This window comes from Meles meles, chromosome 4 (assembly GCF_922984935.1).
Source record: "Meles meles chromosome 4, mMelMel3.1 paternal haplotype, whole genome shotgun sequence".
Lineage (NCBI taxonomy): Eukaryota > Metazoa > Chordata > Mammalia > Carnivora > Mustelidae > Meles > Meles meles.
Window position 1 is genome coordinate 22741556 of NC_060069.1, and position 24022 is coordinate 22765577.

Below are 24022 nucleotides of genomic sequence, written 5' to 3' on the forward strand. Positions count from 1 at the left end.
CACCTCGTCGGCTATTGGGTTTTGTTCATCTTTTCATCTTTGCATCTTGCAGTGTGCCTGACACATCAGTAACAATGAAGGCTATTACAGGAAACAATGCTCAAGATTTTCAACTCTAGGCTTAATAAAATCTAACAGAGCACCCCTCCCCCACTGCAATCAATCTACATTGAGCAGCAAATCTCCACATTCTTATACCATTCAGTCGGGTTGAAACTAGGACCCACAAAGCCAATAACCAAACCCAATATTAATGGATTTTAAAGTCTTTGCCAAAGATCTAGGTGGTTTTTTTGTAAGGAATTCCTTTTCATTTACATGTTGTTTCTGGGGGGATATGTTTAATTTATTCACTCTGGCACCATCTAGACTCCAAATTGCTTCATTTCTTCTTAATAAGTAGTTTTCCCACCACTATGAAGTTATAGAGCATCAGGCAAAAATAAAACAACCTGCAATTTGAATAAAAGAAGAGAAAGCTAAGGGTCATTTGAAGGTATTTCAGCTTGGTTTTTGCTCTTGTTTTTTAAGTAAAGAGATTAGCGACCATACATGAGGTCCATTTCCACAAAATAATTAGTAGCAATAGGTTATTTTATAGCATGGGTGGTTGTTTATATACAGCAGAAAATTTGTTGATGAAAAAGTGATGAAATGTACTTGATCCTGTTGATGAAAGCCTTCATAGCTCCTTGTGACTCAGCTGGGAATAGAATGAGGTGGCTAGTTTAGATATTCTAAGATTTCCATCAAAAGTCAAATCCATAAGAACCCATTCTATGGCAGATTCAGTGGAAAAAAATAATTAACTCTAAGCTATCTTTTTAGTTACATCTTGATACTAATTAAGAAAAATCTTAGGTCTGGGAAGTTGTATCATTAGAACATTAACTGCCTTGGTTCTAAGTCCCCGTTTATAATCAAAATCTTAAACATAAAATATCAAACAAGTGGGGCAACTGGGTGGCTCAGTAAGTTAATTCTTTGATTCTTGATCTCAGCTCAGATCTTTTTTTTTTTTTTTTATTTACTTATTTGAGAGAGAGAGAGAGAGAGAGCATGAGCAGGAAGTGGAGAGGAAGAGGGAGGAGAAACTGAAGCAGACTCCCCACTGAGCAAAAGCCAGACCCTGAGATCACAGGCTGAGCTGAAACCAAGGGTTGGACCCTTAACCAACTAAGCCACCCAGGTGCCCCTCAGCTTATAGTTTGATCTCATGGTTGTGTGTTCAAGCCCTACATGGGGGTCCACAGTGGACGTAGAGCCTACTTTAAAAACATTATATACACACACACACACACACACACACACACACACACACACAACAAGTTTCTCCATCAACCAAAGAGATTCAGGGAAGCTTTGAGAATAGGGCATGCATTCAGGTGTCTTAATGCCCAGAAGTCTGGAGTAAGAATGTAACACAATTGACATTTTTTTAAGATAATTCTTTCTGATCTTTCCTCACCAACCAGAGGAGGCATGAACTAGAGTACAGTTCAGATCCCTGAGGACAACTGATTTCATTACATGAGTATGTGCTCATAGACTAACAAGTGAGAAAACCCTGTCTTAGGATATACCCTTGATAAGCCTGGTGAGCCTTACTCCAGGCAACGGTACTTCTGGGCTCTACATCGAATAAGGCTCTTTTTCTTCCCCCCAAACAGATGATGGTGGTTCTTTCCTCTATAAGATACACTTACAAAAATGCTCTTACCCAGCACACATTAAGAAGCCCAATGTGTATTCAAGAATGGGAGTTAGGACTGTCCTCCTGAAATAAGCAAAGGTAGCAACCTGTCTACAAGATAGACAAGAATTTGTCTCAGTTCTGTGACTATTCAGATATATAAATGAAAGTTAGAGCTGCTGAGCTTTAATACAAAGAGGTCAGGATCGAGAGTGTAAATATTCTCTAGTTTCATGGTCACCTTAAGCCTGGAAATATAAGTGAATGAATTTACATAATAAATGGTATAATAGTATGATATTACAGTAAATTTTACAATCATAGCATGATAGGATATCTTTAATACCTTGTTTTCTTAGCCATCCAAAGCTCAAGGTTTTGCACACAATTTAAATGAACTTAGTACATGAGTGTGGCATTTCCATTCGCCCTGACATGGGCATCTGTGATGCAAGGCCACAGTAATTTGTGTCTCTAACTTTCACTGAATAAACTGTGCTTTAGCATTCCCTAGAACAAGGTTAAAAGGGTTCATACTAGTGAGCATGCAGTGGACTTCACAGGGCAATGAAATCCAATCCAGTCTGGGAAACCATGTTCCACCCAGTCCTCACCACTCTGGTGTAAGGAATGGTACATCACAATATTGAAACCACTCTGGGGAATGCACCTAGCCTGTCGACCTAGAATTTAGATCTTTTTTTTTTTTTTTTAATGTTGTGAGAGTGGAAGTGACTATTTTCTCATATAGGAATCTTGTCTAATGAACCATCTGGCTATGATTCCAGAACATAACCTATGCTTCTTTTTTATTTTTAAATAAATTTTAAAATTATTTTAATAAAGTTTTTATAAAATTTTATAAAATATTTTATATAAGAAAAATAAAATATCTTTAATAAAATATTTTATATATAAAAATAATTTTAATTTTAATTTTTAAAGATTTTATTTATTTATTTGACAGAGAAAGACACAGCGGAAGATGGAACACAAGCAGGGGGAGTAGGAGAGGGAGAAATAGGCTCCCTGAGGAACTGGGAGCCCAGTGTGGGGCTAGATTCCAGGACCCTGGGACTATGACCTGAGCCAAAGGCAGATGCTTAAGGACTGAGACACCCAGGTGTCCCTCTGCTTCTTTTTAAAATTCATTTATTCCACAAATATTTATTGAACATCTACCGTATGCTAGATGATTGAGCTACACCTGTAAACAAAACACAATCCTGACCTTTGTTATGTTTACAGACAGGGGGATAAAGACAATAAACAATGAACATGATAAATAAGTATAGAATAGAGTAGTTAGAAGGTCACAAGCAATGGGGGTGGGGGAGCTAAAGCAGGATACCACGGCATTCGTTAATATTTAAATTTGACACACATTTCACACTTGTAACCTTGGCTACACAATGAGGGGGGTCAAAACATATAGACAGAGTGACATGGCCAATCTATAATAATACTTGTGTATGGTTGAATTTCAAGAGAAAATGGAGCTTAAAAAAGAAATGTTCATTGGAGAATTGGAAATATCAAACAATATTTCTTTTCTTTTTTCTTTTTTTCTTTCAAATAAGTCTCTGTATTACAGGGAGAATTCAGATGTGGAAAATTAGAGGAGATTTAGGTTTATCACTGTAGTTGGACTTCAGTCATCTTGAGTAAATAATCAGCAATCTATTTAATTAGTCAACTTTCATTTTTTACTTGAAATATTGAAACAATCACAACACCTTGGATTTCCTGACAGATAGTTGACTGTACAGGCCACATAAGCCAATAATTCTAACAAGATTCAAGTGAAGGCTTAGAATTAGAAGACTCCAGTTCAACGATTTGCTGTTCCTCGTACATCGATTCCCAAAAAAAAATGGCTGGCTCTTGGCTGGCTGTTGGGTGAAGCATGCTTATGAGAGACGAAGACCCAATTCTAGCTTCTAATTATGGGAGGAAATGCTGTTTGAACATAACGCATTTCCTAGGACAGCTTTGTATACTCCATCATCCCTCCTCCCCAACCAGCAAACTGTCACACCCTCCATCCTCAATCCATAATCCATGACTCCTACTGACCCAGGAACAATGGGTGTGTTCCTTTGGAAAAAGGCACAAGGGGAGTGGAGTGACCGTTGAGCATATTCTGATTTTTTAAAAAACTGTCATATGGCGAGATAGTAGTAGGTTTCAATGCTGTCACCTATTCAGTCAGTCCAGATGAACTAGAATCACCATTTCAGTTATATCATAGCTCCAGGCAAGAACATGTCACCCTCTTTATTTCCAGCTTCCAACAAGCTGCTTAGGCAGATGCTAAATGTGGTCCTCCCTGCCACGTTCAGTAGAGTGGCCTTTGTGTCGGTTAATTGAGCCCCCCACTCCATTTAATAGGCTGTTGAAGTCTTATTGAAACAGAGCTAGTGCCGCAGGTTAAATACATTGCAGTGCTCTTGCTAATCCTCTCATTAACAGGGCTGGAAAGCTCGCTGGGAGCTGTGAGTTTGCATATATTAACAGGGAGCTCTTCGCTCAAGTGCTATCAATAAAATGACAAAGCCAGTTTGCAAATAGTGAAATCAACAGTGACACAAATCTAGATACCTTAAAAAAAATAAACAGCTTAATAACTGATAAATCTTATATTCACACTTGAGAGAAGGAAAAAGCTAAGCTGGGAAAAGATGTCTTTTCTTGGGTCAGACATAAGACAGATATGAGACGGATGTCAAACCACTGCAGAGACTAGTAGATGAAGCTGAACTGAGAAATGATGTTAACGAGCCACAGAGGCGAGGCCCACATCCACAAGTACCCGACGTGGCACATTATGTTTTGTTTTGTTTTTTTTTTTAATAAGGGGCTAAAACTACACAAAATACCGGCCATGGCTGACATAGGTAAGAAGAGAGAGTGCTGAGCAGCTGGGTGTCCTGGAAAACAGGGCTGACAAAATTATTCAGAAAGCGTGTGGCATGGGGAGCAGACTCCTGACGCTCAGACTGCTCTGTGCCAGCAGGGGAAGTGGGGACACGGGGAGCTGGGAAAAGGGAGGGGAGGACCACGAGTGCATTCAGCCGAACACTGACCTTCACCGGTTTGTATGCCATACCAGAAAGTGGAAAGAGGATTTGGGGAGGAGGGTATCGATAGATACAGTGTCAAAAAGGCCTAAGGAGTGGGGCACAAAGACCAGAATCTTTGTCGATCTGATCTGTTAGCCACCCTTGATGCTTAGCGAAAAGACAAAGCCAAAACGGAGCCCCTGAGGCCAAATGGGTTCTGAGTGTACTGGGTAAAATGCTATCCTCCTTTTAGGAGAGAAAGACTTTCCCCACACCATCTGGTCAAATGACAAGTCTGTACAAGTTCTGCTAAAATTTTAAGAAGTAAAAGCAGATGAGGACTAATGATTAGTGTACTTTTCTTAGGAGTGCTGAATCACAGTGCCCCCCCACCCCGTGATTCAGTACCCCCCCACCTTGCTGTTCCCCCTTCCCAAGCCTCCTTGTGTTACAGCCCCTCCACCCCTGTAAACCTTCATGAGCAGGTATGCAAGACCCCAGGGCTTGTGTGTGATGGTTAGCTCTCAGAGATGAGCCTCAGACCGCTGGTTTTTCTGTCTGTAATTGTTGCCATGAGTAGACAGTGCTGTTAAGAAAAACAAACTCCTAAGCATTTCCATGTTTAGCCCCAAAGTTTCCAGCACAATTCACACAGCCTTGTACCTGAAACCTCTCTTTAGTCTATGAACTGGCAAAAGAAAAAAATAAGGAGCTCCTCAAGCCATAGATAGCCTGCTAGACTGTCAACCATTTTAAGGTGAATTCAGTGAGATCCCTCCTGAGATACTGGATAATAAAGTTGACTCAGTACAACTAATAATCTTCCAGTTTACAAACTTCAGTAAGACCCGAACAGGGTCATCCTTTTCTTTGACTTGCCTGGAGGTATCTTGCAAAAAAGCCTTCAAATGAAAGGGGATCAATAAAGATTTGTTTACTTAAATGGAATGATTTGCCAAAAAATACCCTTAAATACTCCCCTGTGAGTTCTAAGATGCTATTTAAAGAAATCTTTTTTTTTTTTTTAAGATTTTATTTATTCATTTGACAGAGAGAGTGTGAGGGCAGAAGCAGACTCCCTGCTGAGCAGGAAGCCTGAGTCTGGGCTTGATCCCAGGACTCTGAGATCATGACCTGAGATTAACCGACTAAGCCACCCAGCCGACCCTAAAGAAATCTTTTTAAAATGAGGACAACTACCTGGGATTCATCCTTTAATACCTTGAAATTCCCCCATGTTAGGTTTCTTTCATTCTTTTTTTGGGGGTGGGGGGAGACCCAGAAATGTGAGTAGGCAAATAACCCATGGAAGAAAGAGGAAATCCAGGTTCTTGAGATCATCAGTAATATACCCAAGATCACATGCAACTCCTTAACTGACAGACCTAAGATGAGAAGGTCCAGATTACCCTGATCTAGTATGGTTCATGGATCAAGATCACCTGGGATTTTGTTAATCTCAGGCCCCATCCCAGACCTACTGAGTCAGAATCTGCATTTTAACAAGATCCCCTGGCGAATTACTAGCGCATTAAAATTTGAGAAGTGCTGCTCACAGATAGATCTGGAGGAAAGGTAATGCCTTTGAAGCTTTCAGGGATCATGATGTTTATTTTAATCAAATCTTACAGATACATATTTTTTCATCAACTCGTACCTGTTATAAAGTTAGTTTAGGACAATACAAACAAAGAATGACATTGCAAGCATCCATTCTTATTTGCACAGAACCAATATTAGTATTTAAAGGTCAAAATAATGTTGAGGCCCTTCTATCAGATCACATGAAAAGTCACTGGCTACATGCTGATTTAGTTAAGTTGAATGAAAGCCATTGCCTTTTCTTCCAACTCTGCCTAAATAGTTATTATTCCACTTTAGCAATTTGGACAATTTTCAAGGCTCCTCTAAAAAAATAAAAAAATCAAGTATCCTACATTTTAAATCCATTTCTCTGCCAGGTATAAAAAATAATTTTTTTAGTAAAGTTGGGACTTATTTTGGTCTACTATTATATTGCCTGATTTATATGGCATTGTCTGTACCAGTTGTAGTAAGAAATAAAATATATGGGGAATCTCATAGCCAAAAAATGAACATGACTGACTGAATGAAAGTAGAATACTATGAATTTAAATTTGTTTTCTCCTCTCCTTCCTTTCCCTTACCTCGCCTCTACTTTTCTTTAGAAAACAAGATTTGTCGGGGAGTTTCCTTGGAGAAGCACCTTGTCATTTCACCAGTCTTTAAGACAACTGTGGAATGCAAGAGGGAAATTCTGCCTTAAGAATTCCCCAGTATCATGTTGCCCCAAGTTGAAACTGATCACATTTATCAAACACTAGAGAAGTGCTAATGGTATGCATTGTTATCCACAGTTAATGCAATCAAGGGAACACCTTCAGTACTCTGGTGTGTGTGTGTGTGTGTGTGTGGGTGTGTGGGTGGGTGGGTGTGGGTGTGTGTGGGTGTGGATGCAAGAGTGGCTCTTTGGGTAAAAAGAGCAGGAAAGATTATAGCAAAGGCTAGTGTGGGCTTTTCTCCTTCTGAAGAAAGGCATCAGGAGTTCTGTGTCAGTCTGGTAGGATGTTAACAGTTCTGATAACTCCTCTCTCAATGTTCAGTGAAAATGGACATACAAAATGCAAGGAGAGAGAGATTGAAACAGTTTTCAAAGGGGAGGAAAGACAAGGCTGTAAGCGATAGTCGAGGGAGAATTTCTATCAACTGCAGCTTTGATGGAATTGCTCAGAGAAACGTAATCCTAAAATACATTTTACCTCCTGAAGCAAAAGCAAAATAGCATGTAAGGACTGGAGCAGTAAAAACAGAATCTTCCTTTAGCAAAAACTAGTTAAAAAAAAAAAAAAAAAAGACTCTGGGCCCAGTTAGTTTTACAGGAAAACTTTCCACCTAAAGTTTAAAATGTGGAAAACTTCTATCTATAACAACAACATGGTTAAAAAAGGAAAAACACAGGAGCTCCTGGGTGGCTCAGTCAGTTAAGTGGACTCTTGGTTTCAGCTCAGGTCACGATCTCATTGGTCGTGGGACTGAGACCCACACTGGGCTCTGTGCTCAGTGGGCAGTCTGCTTGAAGATGCTCTCCCTCTGCCCTCCCCCCCACTAAAATAAATAAAGAAATCTTTTTTTTTTTAAGATTTTATTTATTTATTTGACAGAAAGAGAGATCACAAGTGGGCAGAGAGGCGGAGGAGTGGGGGAAAACAGGCTCCCTGTTGAGCGAGAGGGTCTCTGCCTTGCAGGACCCTGAGATCGTGACCTGAGCTGAAGGCAGAGGCTTAACCCACTGAGCCACCCAGGCGCCCCAAAATAAATAAAGAAATCTTAAAAAAAAAGAAAAAAGAAAAAAACCAACCTCATTCCATTTTATCTCATAAAGATACCAACACTAATGTAAAACTAGGTAAGAACCAACCCCAACATCCACTCCCACCAATACTATAGATAAATCTCGTTTATGAATAAGTAGAAAAAAATCCTCGATATAAGAGTAGCAAATGAAATTGAAATGATTGGAATGGTTTTAGTTCTTAATCTATCTCCCAAGCAAACTATTTAATCCCAAAGTATATCAGGTTGTCTTCCCCAGGAAACTGAAAGACTGTGTTTAGTATACAGGATTTTTATTTCCCAGGGACAAATGTGTGGAAGTAAGAAAGAAGGAGCAGAAGTGGGTGGAGGAAGAAGTTGGTCTGTGATACAGGCCCCAGCACATCCTCAGCAGGGCCTCAGGGAGCAATTAAGCTAGAAAAGCACTAAGTTTGCATGAAATAGTCCAGCTTTTTTGCTCCCACATCAATCAGCGTTTGGATGTTGGCCACCTTGAGAAGGGACATGACTGGGGTGAATATCCAGGGATAGGAAAGATTTGTTGTGCTTAGTGTAATGGCACATGGAGAGGACCTATCTATCCTAATACAAAATGTAAGTGACACCAGAGTGGGACAGAGAGAGACTGTAAAAAGTTTTGAGGTCAAGAGGTTACTACCAGCAATCCCTGAGGCCTGATTCCTCCAGTTTTTTTCTTTAATCCTTTGAGATATTCTAGTATCTCTTCCAGTTATACAAGTAAAGAAGACTCCACTTTCACTTAAGGTAGTGTAAATTGAGTTTTTATTACCTGACTTATACACAATATCAGGTTAACTCAGTTGCCAAACCCAAGTAAAGAACGAACACACACACATACACACACACACACACACCCCTGTAAGCTAATATTAAGTACGTGGGACTTGATCCTGGGATTCCAGGATCATGACCTGAGCAAAAGGCAGTAGCTGAACAGAGCCACCCAGATGCCTATCTAAAAAGTTTTTTAAAAAGAGAGATTCTGGGATTGAAAATCACTGTTCTCAAATTCTTCTGATATCATAAACATGTACAAGTTAAGTTTAAAAAAAATTTGGAGACAGCAGTAAAGCCTGCTACGTTACTTTTTTTAATTACAACAACAATTAAATCCATGTGGTACCAATTCTAGAACACTTGTGTTGATAAAATACAACAAATCTTTACAACCAAGTCCTAGAATAAATTATAGTGTATCGTATAGCATATTATGAAGTAGGCATTGCAAATGAATTGGCAAGGAAAATATTACCCAAAACAGGATTTTATTGGAGAAAAAAATACCTGCTAAGACCTTTTGCTCACACCATAACCACTAATTAAAGAAGAAAAAGAAATAAATGAATATGTTTAAAATCTATGGGTAAGGTAAACACTTTTTAAATATTCAGATGAGGTAAAGTTTTCTGAGTGGAGAATAACAATGGATTAAACTTTTTTGGGGGGGGGGTCAAATGAATTAAAGAGTAAACAAGATCCAAAAATCCCCCCAAATGTTTATGAAAAACATTTCAGACAAAAAAACCATCTCTTCAATGTATGCAATTCCTATAATTCATTAGAAGTTACTAAGATCCCAATAGAAAAAAAGCAGAAAAGGAACTCCCAGTTTATATATGAGGAAATTCAAATCCATTTTTTTGAAAGCCACGCTAGAAAACACTTGAGATAAAATTCATTGGTTCCGGGGCACCTGGGTGGCTCAGTGGGTTAAAGCCTCTACCTTCGGCTCAGGCCATGATCCCAGGGTCCTGGGATCGAGCCCCGCATCGGGCTCTCTGCTCAGCAGGGAGTCTGCTTCTTTCTCTCTCTGTCTGCTTGTGATCTCTCCCTCTGTCAAATAAATAAATAAAATCTTAAAAAAAAAATTCATTTGTTCCTCCCTCCCCTACAAGACTATTTTGTTATATATTAGATCACCTTAAGTGTAGGAAGTAAACCCTCAATTGTTCAATGAATAAATACCTAAGAAAGCAACACGAAGAAAGTAGCTTAAACAAGAACTTAGTATTTCTTCTTTATTTTATTTTATTTTATTTATTTAAATATTTTATTTATTTATTTATTTATTTATTTGAGAGAGAGAGGGTATACACACACACACATAGAGAGGGATAGAGAGATAGGGACAAGTAGACTCCCTGCTGAGGGGAGCCCGACAAGGGGCTTGATCCCAGGACCCCAAGATCATGACCTGAAACAATGACAGACCCTTCATGACTGAGCCACCCAAGTGCCCCTTAAGTAGTACTTCTTACATACATAGTGTGTGCTGGAGATTGTGACAAACACAAAAGGTACATTAGGTAAGTTCTTAAATTAAATCTAACAATAAACATGATATAAGTAAGTGGCATTCTCAATTCATAAATATGAGTTCGCTTGGGCTGGGAGCATTGTAATGCAAATAGCTAGATGGTAACCCACCAGTGGAACTAGGAGGTAATCATCTTTTGCCACAAAATCTTCATCACCTTGCAATTAATGTCAAGAAAGAACTTAACACATAAAAGGATTCTTTATTTCAGAGGCAAACTGATGTAGTAGCAAAGCCTAGTGATCAGAGCATTAGGATTTAGTTACCGTTTTTTAAGACTAAAGAGTAGGGTGACAATGGGCAAAAGCTCTAGATCTCAGTTGGTCTCGTCTCTTTGGTAATAATCCCTGGTGGGTCTTCAGCCCCGAAGGCTTGGTGTTGATGCATTCTTGTGACCTCTTCCACTCCTAACATCTATGAAAAGTTCCTAAAGATCGTCTCATCCAGAGATCTTGAAGGGGAGGATCTTAAGAAGAATTTCATTTAGAATAGTTTCCCAGAAATGAAATTCCCAAGAAGAAAGGAAAAACTCCCAGGAAGGAAGGAAGGAAATAAATGAGTTTCCAGACTGAAAGAGCACATTAAGTGCCCAGTAGGAAAAAGGGAAATAGACACACACCATGCATATCACCACAACGTTTCACAGTATGAGAGATAAAGAAAGACCCCACAGGGGACCTGCAGGCTTTCAGAATGAGAAAACAGTAAGTGGTATGTAGCAAAATCAGAAGTCAGAGTGGGTTTGGGAATCTTCAAGACCACACTAGGAGCTAGAAGAGCTCAGAGCAATGCCTTCAAAATTCTTAAGCAAAATGATTTCCAACCCTGAATGCAATATTTAGCCAAACTATCAATTAAATATGAAGTAAAATACAGACAATTTCAAACGTAAGTTCTCAAAAGTTTACCTCTTATTTGTTTTTTTTTTGAGAAGCAACTGGAAAATATGCTCCACTAATATATATATATTAGATATATATTTTATATATATTATAATATTATATATAATTATATATATATAATATAAGCATACTTAGAGATAGGGACTTGAAACACCAAATAACAACAAACTTGGCTCAGCCTGACTTCAAACTCAGTTCTTTTCATTACTGCACACATAGCTCCTAATCACAGAACGTCAGGGTCATTGTGGTCCTTTGGGAGGCGGCAGTAAGTAACAACATTCAGAAAGTCGGTTAGATGAGCCATTGGGAGACTGACTAGTGCTATGCATTGTACCTGCTTAAGGATGAAGGGAAAAGTATTTATCAAGAACTGGTGATATATTTGGTTTTCTCACTTAATCTGGTTTATCTGAAAAAAAACAAATAACACTTGCGTCTCCGAACATCTTAGCCTGAAGAGTAGACCGATATTTACCAACCCCTAGTTTATTTCAAAGTGATATTAGATTTCCACCACTAAAGCTAATGCATACATTTCATGTTCTATTCATCTACACAGTCTGTGTGATTTTATTGGGACACTGTAGATCCCAGAGGTGCTGGAGGCCAGAGGGTTCCCACTGATTCTTTCTAAACACTGCTTTATAAAATACATTTTTGATTTGTACGTTCTCATTTTTAGTTTATTCTGATTTCTGATTTATGCTTAAATCATAAGAGGATGGTTCTGAAACCTAGTTTAATAAAAATATATAAATGCAGCAATGTACCAGGCATAAAGGAAGGGAACTATTTGGTGAACTCAAAATGTTCCAGCTTTTGTATGTTACCTGAGAATATAGTCCCTAGAGTTATTGGCTTAAAGGGAAATGGAATCTTGATTTACATTTCACCTGTCCATCAAATATTAATGTTTTTTGATTACTGGGTTTTACATGCCAATTGAGTTTTCATATCCTTTAAAGCAACACCTCCAAACTGAGTTAATTGTAGAAAACAAAGAAAACCAGTCAAACTGAAAATCATAAGACACTTAAGGGGTGTGGATTTTCCTAACAACTTTAATAGGGGCTGTTTAAAAGTCTAGTTTTAATCATTTCACTGCATTTCAGTCTTGCTTTGAAGCCCACATTTCTCCACCTCGTTCCTGTCACTATATGAGAATCATAAAATATAGATGGCAAAAATTGTAAAGTTGGGCTTCCATCTTCTCAGCATCAGTGGCAGAAAGTGAAATACACTTCGGCAATACAAAAACATGGACTGATGGATATACATACACTTATCAACTATTTGAAAACAAATTCAAAATAAAAATTGAGAAAATGTATCCATGCAGGTCCTCATGTACCAAGGCCTTTAAAAAGTATTCTTAGTTAATGCCAGTCACAAATTTAGAAAACTGAATGGCGTTATTTTTGACAAATAATGTTTTTGGGAATACAAAGACTTTATATTCTTCATTAAACTCCTTAGTTTTGAGACGAGGAAGGACTCACCTCAAATGAGGGACAGAGAGGCTGAACAACCCTCCCGAGTTCACCTATTAAAGAAATTGACTTTCAAGTCAACAAATACGTAGTCTAGTGTTATGTTGGTAAGATGGTTCATTCATTCAGAAATATTTTTTGAACACCTACCACAAGCTTGACACCAGAATATAGTGATGAAAAAAAAAATCTCTGCATCGAGAGGCTAATAATCTGGTGGAGAATACAGAAAAGCAACCACTGCCCTAACGCGTAGCCAGAGAAAAGAAAATGAAGGAAGATAAAATCTAGAACATGAAGGTAGATTGGTTTGGGGAATCATGGTAGGAGATGAAGTTGGAAATGGAGCCAGGGGCCAGGTCATGCAGGACTCTGTAGGCCATGAAAGGACTTTTAAATTCAGTTTAATTTTAATCTTAATTAAATTTAAATTAATTTAAATTTTTATTTTATTTTATTTTATTTTTAAGATTTTAGTTTATTTATTTGACAGGAGAAAGCGCAAGCAGGGAGAGCACCAAAGGGAGAGGGAGAAGTAGACTCCCTGCTGGGCGCCCAGACGCCCCAGGACTTTATGTTAAGTATAATGGGAAGCTTGGTGACAGTTTCGAGCAAGAGGGTGACATGATCAGTTCCATTGCATTATGTTTACTTACAGAACTGGATGGTCTGCCTAGAGCTCTCTTTATATTTTCCTTTATTTTGTTTCAAAAAATTATGTCTACCTTTTATTTTTAAAGACATGGCAAACCATATGTACAGCAGACACCTCCTAGCTTTGATGAAGTCGAGGCTTTGCCAGCAAACCAGGCACACTGGCTGGGTCTGAGAGTCAGGTGATCTATTTGTCTACAGATCTAGGTTGTTTCCATAAGATTTCTCTCTCTCTCACTAATCTAAGTCCTGTGTCCTTTCACCCACCATTTCTAATGATAGCTAAATAGCAATAGTGACTTGTCCCAGAATAGTTTGAAATTCACTGCACCTTATAGGGGCTATGCCAGCAGTGCTATAAAAGCAAAATTCAGAAGCAACAATAAAAACTGTAGTTTGTGTTTTTAGAGAGTGTATGTCCTGGACTTTGTGGCATGATTTTTATGTCCCTAAAAGATGTTTATACTCATTGCCCCATTCTTTTTTTTTTTTAAAGATTTTATTTATTTATTTGGCAGAGAGAGAAATCACAAGTAGGCGGAGAGGCAGGCAGAGAGAGAGAGAGAGAGGAGGAAGCAGGCTCCCCGCTGAGCAGAGAGCCTGATGCGGGGCTCGATCCCAGGATCCTGGGATCATGACCTGAGCCGAAGGCAGAGGCCTTAAACCACTGAACTACACAGGCACCCCTGCCCCATTATTTCTAAGTCTGAAATAATAACTGTGTTTATTTCACATTGCATGACCAAATGAACTGAGATTTGCTCAAAAGAGTCTTCCATTGATCTTATACAACTCTGTTGATAGGCTTTCACGTTTTCACAAAGGTGAAAATTTGAGGAAAGAGAAAATATTGCAGAAAATGCAATTATTGAGATGTGGGTCAGGATTTTTAAGTTTGCTGATTTTATCAACCTCAAAGTCATCTTCAGTCTTTGGGCAATTAAATTATTTCAGCTGAAAAGCATTTTTCATGAATATTACTCTAATGGAAATTTCCAAAGAAAAGAACACCTGAAGAGAGAAGGAAAGAAGGGAACTTCTCCTTCATGCTTCTTCCTACACCTCCTGGGAAATACTTTAGATTTATTTTAAGGCTCATTACATCATAATTAACTTTTTTTCTGTTTGATAAGCATCCCCCAAACTGCAACTTTGTTCTGTTTTTCATTTCAGTTTAGCTAGAACTGCTGTTCTTAAACATATCAAATGCTGGTATTTGCTTATCTTTTTACAGTTTCAGCCTGTACCAATAAATTCTGTGTGTTATGTTACATCGATACTCACTCAGCCTAATATATAACAATGTAACCAGACTTTCAAAAAAAAGAACAAAAAATATGTATTGAGAATAATCTTGGCAGAGATCAAAGATATCTCTTTAGTTTAAATCCACCTATGGTTTCAGAGTCAACCACAGTGGCAATGCTAAGCCGCTTGTCAAGTGCTTTTTTCTGCAAGATTGACTCTTATTCACTTATAAATATATCTATGACTGGCAGAATCGCAAAGGAGCCAAGTGAAGGGACACTAGAATTAGCCTTTACTAGACCTGAGAGCTTAAGTAAATTAATGTCTTGAAGCCCGTGTTTTTCCATCTGTGTGTGGAAAGGAAATATCACACATAGTGTATTTAGCACTGTATCTGACACATAGTAAGTTCTCATCAATGCGAGCTATTTGCTACAATTAAGTTGGCCCGCAAGTCCTCCCCACAGCCCTACTATCCAGAGGCAGCTGTCCTGATACACAGCTGGCACCAACTGTCAGGAGACCACAGTGATTTTGAGTTGGAAAGTACCTCAGAGGTCTTCAAGTTCAACCTCCCACATTTCACAGAGGAGGAGACCGAGAGCCAGGTCAGAGAAGACAGGTCAGGGGCATGGGGTTAGTTATTGACAGAGATTAGAGTGTAGGTTTTCCGATGGCCACACCCATATTTATTTCCCATAATTCAAGCTGAACCAAATCCCCTCTTCTAAGGTGTCGTATGCAGCGGAGTGACGCTTCCCACCATGCAATTACGGGCAATGTTCCAGGGAGCTAATTGAGCTATCACAGAACTGGTACGCTAACTAGCCCCCAGATACAGCTCACAGGGTGGGCTGCTGGTCTGAAGGTGAGAGTTGGGGGTGGGTGGGAGACAGCAGGTGGAAATGCTCAGTGATGAATAGACAGGACACCTAGAACCATCCTTTTAAAGCGCATATCAGATTCTACCGTTCCACCAAAGTTTTCTAGCAGGTTCCCACCTCACTCAAGTCCTAAGCATGGCCTGTGAAGCCCAGAATAAGCTGGCTTCATCCACCTCTCTGATGCCCTTCTTACTTCTCCCCTCTCCTCCCCCTGCTTCTGGTCCCTCTGTCCACCTTGCTGTCTTTGAAACACACCAGGTACATTCCAGCCACAGGCCTTGCCTTAGCAATGCTTCTGCCTGGATCGCTGTCTCCTAGACATCCGCATGGTTCTGCCTTCCCTTTGTTCACATCTTAGTTAAAATGTCACCTCATTCCAGGGGCTTCCAGGCTCTCCCCTGTCCAGAACTGTGCCTCTGGGCCTGCTGCTCTCCTTACTGGGAAGCCTGCTTTTTTGTTCCGCATAGCACTGATCCAGAGCTGACATTAGAAGGATACGAATTTCCTTGCTGATCGTTTGTCTTCCCACTAGAACGTGAGCCCTGCAAAATTAGGGAGTTTGACGAGAAGGGTGCCTGGTGCTAGCAGGCTTGCTAAATCCATGGGGACAGAGTAGAGGAAAGGAGGCAAGGAAGAAGTTGGAGGAGGGATCTGTAAGTTTAGCAGGCTCTCCTGAAGACTTGTGAACTGAGGTGGAAGCATTGAGATAAATAACTTTAAAGGGGACAGTAGGCATCCTCTTTCTTCATAAGCCCCTAGGCCACTCACTTTTTAAAATATGGGGCTTATATTGTCTGCCTTCTTTCACTGCTTTGCAACTGCTTGAGGAAAAGAACTTCGGTTCTCTGCTATGTCCCCAACACTAGACCAGTGCCTGGAACATGAGTAGTGCTCAATAAAGTCATTGGATGAATCAATAAACTAAGTTTTATTAAGTTTACTTATTAAGGGTGAACAAATGTGGATATAAAGTACCCTGTATAGGCCTTGAAGGTGAGTCATCAAAATTTAAAACCTTTCATGAAAATCTACACTTTAGAGACCATATCTAATTGTTCGGTCTTGTAATTCCAACATTTAATTTGTACCACGCAATAAGTAGATGCTAAATAAGGATTCATTGAGTGAATATATGAATGTGCGCAAAGTGTTCTTTAAAACCTGGTCTGCTACATGTGATGTGATTCAATGCACGTTTACTGTGGGAAAGCACTGTATTAGATCCTGAAGCACTGGATATTACAGCTGGATACAAAGGAGTAAGCAAATTGGAGAGAATGGAAAGCCAAGCAAAAATTTGGCTTTTCATTGATTGACTTCATTGATTGATTTCATTAATTGACATCACCCTCTGGAAAATGAGCCTGGGCAACTTCACCAGAACGAAGCATTCCAAAACTTTGGCGTTTGGAGCAGATACGCTCATTTCAGTCATTTTCATTGGGTCTTGATTCTATAAACGAACCATAAGCCTTGAAATCAGGGTTGGCAGATGCTTGACATGGGTGTGACTCTTCCCCCTACTAGATGGGTGACAGACATCACTAATGAATCTCAGTATCTCAGTACTATATAGCACTGTGCCTAGACGTGGCCTTGGAATCCATCACAACTAGTGCTTCCCAACTGATCTGAGTTAAGCCTGGAGACAAAACTATGATAAGCCTGGGTCTGGAATGTGACCTTGCATACAGCATTCCCTGGCTAAACCTGTGAGGCGAATGTATCATTACCCTGCTTCTGTGGAAAATGCCCCCCCCACCCCCCACAGGTTTCAGGGTTCAGTGGGTAGAGGAGACTGCAGACGCACGGCTTCATCTGGGTCATGTTCCTTCAGAGGACTGGCTCTCAAACGGAGTATTTTTCCTAGCCCTCAATAGACACGTCAGCACTCTCCCTTCCTGCTGGCTCTGGCAGAGAGAAAGGGAGAGACAGGGACGAGGAGCTGCCACGGATTCCAGGTGTCCCTTAATGCAGTCCAATGTGGCCACCACAGGGCTTCTCTGCTTGCCTGCAGATATCCTTTTGAGCGTTCAATTAAAAGGGACATTTGCTGACGTCCGTAGGTGGTGCGCAGGGTCCTGGCGGTTTCAACATGTTGGCTTCCAGCATTGATGCTTAGAAGATATGGGTTTGTTTTTTTTTTTTGAGTTTGTTTAAATGCAAACATTAATGTTTAGAGGAACTGGGCAATGGTGTGTTTATTTTAAACCTGAGAAACAGCAGGACCACTGTCTTTAACACTAGCAGTGGCCACGGGTGTTTCTGCACGAAAATTTGAGATTCAGAGCCAAGTGCAAAGAATAACAGTCACAAATCTCCCAGAAAAAGTATACAAAGTTACTCAGAGGAGAGGGATTCCTTTTCTTACTCCTTGAATCTGGTTCTGAAAAAGATTAGGAGTAGGGTGTCCATTTCCTCAGACATAGAATCAGGCTAACAGTATTTGCTTAGGGACCTTTGAAAAGATGAAAATAACAAGAGAGTGCTTTTGTAACTCTAGAGTGGTGAAGTCCTTTTAATAAGAATTCAAAATCCAGAGGCCATAAAGAAAAATTGGTACATTCAAATACATTTTAAAAATAAGCAAATCAAATCATGAAAGAAAAACTGGAAACATTGTATCTTATACTACAACGAGCTCATCTCTTTAATATATAAAGAGCTCCTAGAAATTGAGAAGAAAATGGTCAACAGTTTTATGAATAGACTGTTTATAGGGAAAAAAAAATACAAATAGGCCTTATATGTATAATATGAAAAGAGGCTCAATTTCACTCCCAATAAGAGAAAAAACAGTGAAATTGCACTGAAATTTCTCACCTATCAAATTGGCAAAAACCCAAAAATTGAACAGCACACTCTGTTGGCAAGGTGGTGGGGAAATGGGCACGCTCATGCATTGCTGGTGGGAGTGCAAAATGGTACAACCCCTGCAGAGGGCAATTTGGCATGCCTTATCAAAATTACAAATGCATTTACCCTTTGACCCAGCAATCCCACTTCTGGGAATTTATTCTACAGATACACCTCACAGATACGAAACAGTGAATATACATTAATATGCAGGGCAGCACTAATTAATGGCAAAAGATAAGAAACAATCCAACTCCCCACCAGCCGGGAAATAAACCATGGCATATGCACACCGGGGAATATTATGCAACCGTAAAACATACCCAACTCCAGCCATAATTCATTGCTTCTTGACCTTTGTTCTCATGCAGAACCTTGTCTGATCACTGCTCTGGCTTCCTTTCCTTTCTCTCTCTCTCTTCCTTTCTTCCTATGAACAGCTTGTCATGAACTTTGAGCTGTTGATTTTTCTGCTCACTTTCTAGGTGCCCTGCATATGCTTGCGATGGCGATGGCTTCCTTGCCCTCAGGGTCAAACCCTGCTTTCCTCACTATGAGGTCTAGCCTAGATGACCTGCTTCTTCCTACATTTCTTATCTCCTGCTGCTCTTTCCTGCCCTCCACATTCTGGCCTCACCGCCCTTCTTCCTTTCTTTGAGCGTACCACACTCATCCCTGCCTCAGGGCTTTTGCATTTGCTAGGTATTCTGCCTGGAATGTTCTTTCTGAGTCTCCCAAGACCAATCCCTGTGAGTCTCTGAGATTTCAGCCCAGATTCCATCTCCTTAGAGAGACCTTCCCAACCACACCATCCCAAAGTGGCCCACCTCCCCTGCTCTCCCTGCTTCACCCCTGCTGGTCACTCTGTCACCTCTCCCCATTTTGTTCTCTTCATAGCACTCACTAGTATCTAATATCTTCTGTATTTGTTGACCTCTTCATTGTCTGAACGGCTCCCTGAAGCTGGGGCTCTCCCTACTTTGTTTGCTGCCATATCCCCAGGACCTAGAACTGTGTGGAACACTGTAAACGCCCAATCAATATTTGCTAAGGAATCAATGCCTTCCTGCGTTCTGTGGTTTCTCATGCCATCTCTTCCACTTCCTCTCCTCAGCCCCACTCCCTCATAGTCTTGGTGCCGGCTACCCCGGCTAATGTCCACGTCATGTCATCATTTGTTGATGTGAATTCCGAAGGAATCATCTGGGCTGACAGATCAAGCTCATCCTCTCTCCCCTGTCATAGTTGATTGCCTTGATTCAAGCTCCCACCTCTGACTGAATCCCATGTGGAATGTGTTGGGGTGGGGGGGAGCCTGGGGATTGTGGTGTTGGAACCAGACTCATGTGGTTTGCATAAGAGCCTGTGAATGAGGCTGCTTCACTGAAAATGATCTATCTAGAAAAACATTAGACTATCAAGGGCCTATAAAAGTGTGGGAAGAAAGGCCCTATCAAGATAGAAAGGAGACAGGAAAGGGAAATTGGGGACGAATTTTGCCTCCTCCACGGTTTTCAACAGGGTCAGCCTTCTTTTGGAGGCTTGCCTCCACTCTATCCTACTGGGACCATTTACTAGAAAAGCAATCAGGGACAAATCAGACTGGGAGCAGAGTGGAATTCACATCTTTTGTGAGCCCAAACACAGACTGGAGTGAGCCAGTGGGGTCATTGTGATCTGTGGCTCTGTGTTCTCCATATCTCTTCAGTATAATTAGCAAAGGAAACTGGAGTTTAACAGAAGAAGCAATTTCCATTTTGGTGGTTCATAAAAACAACTAAAACTCTGCTTTACCCCGGCCTCTCTCAGACTTCCGAGCAGAAGCGGCGCTGTGGTCCGCTTCAGATGAGATCAGCATCTTCTTCTCCCTTTTGTAAGCTCCTACAAAATAAAAACCACCAGATTCCCAGAAGATAAAAAAATCCATTCTCTCCCTTCCGTTCACATAAGTGCATCCTCACGTATTCACAGGCTTCTGCAGATTTTAATAAGGTCCCCTGTGTGGGTCTCTTCAAATATGGGCAAAATACTCAGAGTGAGAAAATGTCACATCTAATCAAGGGTGCTGTAAAGGCAGTGCCCGTGGCAGGCAGACAGCTCACAAGTGGCTGGAACCAAATCACAGTCTTGGCCTGTTAGTAACCAAAATTGAAAAATCTCATTTCAGGGCTTCATTTTGACAATTTCAATTAAATATTTATGATTTTTTTTTTTAAAGGAAAACTATATTTGAATCAGGCAAACAGCATAGCCTGCTAATGGTTATAAACCCTCGGAACTTTTATTTTCTGGAGAGAAAGTGCTGGAGAGACCAACATTCTCTCCACATCCACATCCCCCCCCCTTTTTTTTAATCCCATGTTTCTTTTAAGCCTATACCCTAGACAACACGAACACGGCTGCCCCTATCTTCCCCTGCAGCCCAAACCCTGTCAGACGCTGCGTCTCTGCCTACGTGACTGTAACCTAGATCTGCAGCCTGGATTTCTGTAGTCCTATGGCTGACGTCAACATTCATGCTTTGGGGGTGTCTGAGCCACTTCTGGTATGCCTGAAGGGTTTGGTTAGGATAACTCATCTTAGGGAGATTTTGCCCTTAGAAGAGATCTGGAAATGTCCAGAATTGTGTGTGTGTGTGTGTGTGTGTGTGAGAGAGAGAGAGAGAGAGAGAGAGAGAGAGAGAGAGACAACCGAAGTGAGAAGGGTCTTACTGGCATTTAGTGAGTAGTCGCCAGAGATGCTGCTCTACACCCGAAAATGCGCAACGTGGCCCCCCACACCCAAGAATGATCAGGCCACGGACGGCAGTAGTGCCAGGGCTGAGAAGCCCGGTGGCAGGGACTCGGGTTTCCCCGGTTGCCTCAGGCTGATTGATCACTCAGTCAGTCCCTCGGCAAGGCTCACCTTGGACCCTCACTTCTACGGGTTCACTGCAGCTCTGGGTTTCGCTCTTTCTCTGTGTGATGTTGCTGCTACCATATTGGTATCTGCAGAGTGTTGGGAGCGAAATACTGCGTTCCTCTTTGCCGTCCCTTTGTCCCCTCTTACACAAAGGCCTCTTACTGAAAGCTGTAAGATCAAGGATGAAGAGAACAGCAGAGCTCAGTAAAGGGAAGAGATTAATATATTGACATTCAACTGTCCTTTCAATAAATGGTTCTTCAAAGACACTTCCCTGCTAGGATTTTGCCATGGTGTGTCTTCTCTCCTAAGGTCCTGACCTGCCATGTTACTCATCCTCATCTTGTCCTCAACCTGCAGCTGCCAGTCTGCACCCCTCCTCCCCCCATCTTCTTCGCTTATTATGCTTTGCTCCCTCCACCCAAACTAAATTTTTGATCTATTTCTGCATTTTAAAAACCTCAGAAAGGCTTTCACTAAACCAAAAGCCTCTGATTTCAGCATCAAAGCAAACAAACATTAAAAAAAAAAAAACAAAAAAACCTCTCAGAAACTCGTAAACTACAGTTTTTTTTCTTGAGCATATTCTGGATCAAAATTTTAGACATGGGGCCCCCTCAAACAAGTCTTTGAGAGAGGAACAAAAGAAAAATATATTTCCTCCCTAGTCGAGCAAGGGGAGGAGCACATGTATATTTTCTTTTATGTTATATTCTCAGTTTTGTCAAGACAGAAGGGCTGAATAGAAAAGTGATCAAGAGTATCAGAAAGTTCTAGATTTGAACCATGAAACTCCCATATATAAGCAATGGGATCATGGCCACATTGTTTGTTCCCCTTAGGGTTTGGTTTCCAAACAAGGAGCTGACAGCAGTATCTACTGATTAGTTGTTGTAGGATTTAAATGAAGCAATTCATGTAAATATGTACAAGTGTATGGCAAATTTTCAATGAATACTATTACTATTACACACCTCAAATTTTTGACATCATTACCATTAATGATGGTCCATTATGGACCCAATCCTTTGAGAAATGTGACCAATCAATGACTAAAAAACAAACAGAAGACAGGCCCAGCTTTCCCACAGCTCTGAGGATAAGAGCAATTTCCTTAGTATATAATTTTCACCCTAAGTGTGACCCTCAGACTGTGGTGTGATTCTCCTCTGGGAGTTTGTTGGAAATGCTGTATCTCAGGACTCAGCACAGAACTACTGAATCAGAATCTGCTCTTGAACAAGATCCCCAGGAGGAAGTGCAGGTTGTATTAAGGTGTGAGAAACACCAGGGAACTTGGTGCAAAAGATGTGGATGTGGCTGCAGAAGACTAGCTTCAGTTGGTTCTGTTTCCATGGGTCTGTGGCTGATCCAGATGACCTATCGGTATCAGTATTCTATTGCTGTGTAACAAATTACCACAAGCTTACGAGCTTAAAATAATACCCATTTATTATCTCACAGTTCTGAACGTCAAAAGTCCCACAGAACATGGCTAGGTTCTCCACTCAGGGCATTGCAAAGCTGAAACCAAGATGCTGGCCAAGCTGAGTCTTCATCTGGACGTTCTGGGAAGAATCCAATTCCAAGATCACTGAGGTTGTTGGTAAAGTTAATTCCTTGTAGGATTAGGGCTGAGCTCCCTGTCATCTTGCCAACTGTCAGTCAGGGACTCCTCTCAGCATCTACTTGTCACTCTGTAGCCCTTGCCGTGTGATTCCCTCATCTCAGCCACAGAGAACCTCCTTGCATCAACTTTCCTTCATATAAAATCTCTTTGATTTTTCCCTTCTGCTACTTACCAAAACTCTCTGCTTTTTTTCAAGGGCTTTAAGATTAAGTTAGGACAGTCTCATATCGAAAGGTCAAATCTTCACTACAACTTAGCCTAATCGCAGGTGGAAAGTCTGCCATCTTCATCGTCCTGGGGCAATTGTATCAGGGGGAGGAAATCTAGGGGACATCTTAGAATCCAACCTACCATACCAGATGTTATTTTCTGTAGGTGTACCCCCCCAAATCCATATGTTGAAGCCCTAAGCCCCAATATCACTATATTTGGAGATGGGGTGATTAAAGTTAAATGATGTTACAATGGTGGCCCCAATCCAATAGTCCTTATATGAAGAAGAAGAGCCCCTGGGAGTGTGTGCCCACAGAGGGAAGGGGATGTGAGGACATAAAGAGAAGGTGTCCATCTCAGAGAGAGATCTCTGGAGAAACCAAACCTGTTGATACCTTGGTCTCAGACTTCCAGCCCCCAGAACTATGAAAATAAATTTCTGTTGTTTAAGGCACTCAGTCTGTGCCTTTTTTTTTTTAATGGCAACCCTGCCAGACTAATACACCCTATAATAATACCAATGAAAATTAAATTTTTAAAAAATCTGAAACTGGGATGGCAAGATCCTTTGATGAAGTTGGAAACCCACACATCTATGAGCCAACTTAAACATTTGTGAGTCAGCCAGGAGACCAGGATGTGAGGTGAGATGAGATAAAAATCTATTTATGTGATGGTCTACACACCAGAAAATCACATATGCACACAACTTAGTATAAATCAGTGTTCTAAGGTATATAGTAAGTGCGATGGAAACACAGAGAATGAAAGTTTATCTGCTATGATACTTAGAT